The sequence below is a fragment of the Pyrus communis genome, chromosome 7 (assembly GCF_963583255.1).
Source record: "Pyrus communis chromosome 7, drPyrComm1.1, whole genome shotgun sequence".
NCBI lineage: Eukaryota > Viridiplantae > Streptophyta > Magnoliopsida > Rosales > Rosaceae > Pyrus > Pyrus communis.
This window is the reverse complement of record NC_084809.1, coordinates 5,987,141-5,990,267: the sequence shown is the minus strand read 5'-3', so window position 1 is coordinate 5,990,267 and position 3,127 is coordinate 5,987,141. Positions and strand designations below refer to the sequence as shown.

Here is a 3,127-nt window from a genome sequence, read left to right as displayed (position 1 = left end):
TCATAAAAATCTTTATTTTTCTGTCTGTTTTTTTGTTTTACTGCTGTTACTTTTAGTTCGGATGGTGTTGAGTGAACATAATAAGCACAACAACCGCACAAAAGACTATCTTTGTGCTAGTAAGCTCTGTTAAGTTCACACTGTTACGCTATATTATTAATGCTTTCACGTTATAACAATATCTTAAAGATATGTTTGAGATTGCTTTTAGAAAGCGTACATAATTTATAACAGCTAAAAGCGTTTTTAAATGCGTTTGACATAAAAAGTTAAAAGTGTTTCTGAATCATAGAAGCGTTTTCTGGAGAATAACTTATTGAATGCTTCTTTTGGAAGTAGTTAGATTCTTTTAAAAAATCAATGTGATCCAGTTAAAAGTATTTTGAGCATAAATGCCTATGAACAGAAGTACTTCCTACCAAAACAATCACAAACGAGACTTAAGTCTATGAAATATCTTTCATGCATATATTATGACACGAACCACTAACATGGTAAAACTCCCAGAACAGAGTGACAGTCCGATTGAAAAACTTCTTGTGCTGGTGGGCCAGTTTGGCTTAATTCCCATGGCATAGAGGAGGAGCCATAATACAATTCTTGGTAGAAAAGGTGTCTGGTCATCAGTTTCTTCATTTGGTAGGTAAAAGAAGGGTGCCAAATTGGGTGTCTACAGTTCCATTCTGCCAACTGCTGCTCGAGTTTGGTGTAGTTCCTCAAATGCAAGTGGCTTAGGAATTAAAATTTTCAGGTCAATATTTACTGTTCTTGGCAACTGTCAGAAACGATGGGCTAGTTTGAGTTGGTATTTGGTAAGCCAGGAACCAACATTTAAAACTGGATCACCAGATTTCTGTTCCCTCTGTTGAAAATAAAAACCAACTGGCAAATTGGCAATCATAATCTTATCTCCTTCAAAGAATATGCAACACCATTTGGGTGGATATAGTTCTTCCAAGATGAATTGGCCTAAAGTTTTGTTAGTAGCTGGAGAAACTGTCTAGAAGCACCGGAAGTTTTCAATTCAATACTAATTCACAAACTTTTTTATTAACAATTATGTAATAAAAAAGATATTTGCCTCTCATTTCACAATCTGTAATTTTATCTTTGAAAAATCATAAATTAGATTGATCAGTGGAGTAGTTTTGTTTTGGGGCTCAATGATTAGTGGAGTATTTGAATATCCTATTATCATTCGTTGTGTTCCCTTTTTTTTTTTTCTTCCCGATTTATGGTTTTCTCTACTTCATATAAGTAAATATTAAATACGGATGAAAATTTAAATTTAGAGTAAAAATTCAAAATACTTGTTGAGATTTAATAATCTTTGATTGAGGATGAGCGCATTGATATTTTTAATTACAAAATAAATCTTTTATTGAGGACTTAGGTATAAACTATAAAGAGAAGTCATGAAAGGACCACAATGCATGGTCACATGCCCAATTTGACATTTTCTTTCACTCTAAAAAGTTTAGTGTTATGCTTCTAATTTTTAAGGTTTTTCCGTAGGTTTAGGGGCCCACTATGACGTTTTTACTTTAATTTCTTTCATCGAGTTTGATTTGAGGTTAATGGCTCCTATGCAGTGGCATAGCCAGGAATTTACATTAAGGGGGTCACGAACAAGAAAATTCTCAAAACTATATATACTTTCATTTATAATTGGTAACTACATATTCTCATATTTTTGAACCTCGTATCACAACATTATTATCAATAGAATCAAATACATTTTTCATTGTACATAACCAAGTAATCATTAAACCATTGATGTCCATTCATCTTCATTGTATACAACCAAGTTATTATTCACCATTGATTTTTATATGATGTGAATTCTTTACAATATTGATCACTAAAAATGGTCTCCCCATTTTGAAAAGGTTGTAGTTTTGGTATGTTTTAATTAAAAAATATTGATAAATGGTCTCTCTGTGCTGTTTGCCTTTAGCTATTATAGGGGTTATATAAAAATTCAAAGGGGAGATATTTGAAGTTATTAGGGTTAGTGGCAGTCAATGCCCCATATTGACCCCGCCACCTATTCCTATGGAGTTCAAGTAATTCGTTACTTGTAAGCTTTGAGGAGGAGGGAGAGAGGAAGAAAGTTAGAGAGGTTTAGGGTTTACATCTAAAGAAATGATGATGAGGACGACACCATATCAGACCCAAACTACGGTGGTCGGTTGCTCAACACACTGAAAAGTTAATTTTGTAAGATTAGGAGAGCGTTTCATATTGAGACGGTTGATATAGGCTTTGCATGATTAAACAAAATGGGCACATTTCTCAAGCCTCAAGGTTGACCTACAAATTATAATTACAAACCAAAGCATTTGCTACAAAAGAGAACATGAACTGCAGGTACACCGTACTTACATGCATAGTAGAACAAATGAACATGATATTCTAGTAGTGCTTACTGTTTCAAATGTAGCATATCCCCTAACAAATCGAAATTTCCCGGTACCTGAAATCGCCTATAGTTCTCTAATCTCCTCAAATTGCTTACTAATTCCTTTATCTCCAAAGTGCTGCCATTGTACTCCTTGTTTGTGAACACAATCGATATCAATACAAGGGCATTTCGTCCTTCCAATCCCGATGTCATAGTTAACCCTTGAGCCCTGCCAACGGAGGCTGAGTTTGGGTCTAAGCCTTCCGTTATGGGGTCATCAACGGTGTAAATTGTGGCAAATTGGGTGTAGCTCCAAAGCTTGCCGGAAATACCTACAAGTGGAATGTCTGTGGCATTTGGACCGGCAGTGATGTCTTGAAGGTAGAGGGAGAGTTGGGTTTCTTTGGACTTGGGAGTAGCTCGGACTGGAAGTGGAAATGGAGCCATGGCTAGAACCATGACTAGTATTATGGATTGAGCACTGAGCTTTGGTATGAAGTTTAATGCCATTGGTTAATGCATTGGAGCTAATTGAGAAACGAAGAACAAGCAATTTAGCTTTAGAAATAGCTTTGTGATCTTCAGTTTCATACGGTTAGGGTTTCAAATTATAATTTGAACAAGGGAGCAATTATTTAACTTCTAATTTTTATGCAAAATAATTTATTTACAATATATGTAACAACCTATGCAAGTGTATTATTTTCATGCTAGTGTATTGTT

At 34.9% G+C, this 3,127-nt stretch overlaps 1 pseudogene; it reads right to left on the bottom strand.

The window, feature by feature from the left end:
• Positions 1–2,295: 2,295 nt before the first annotated feature.
• Positions 2,296–2,926, bottom strand: LOC137740423 (dirigent protein 1-like; annotated as a pseudogene).
• Positions 2,927–3,127: the final 201 nt, after the last annotated feature.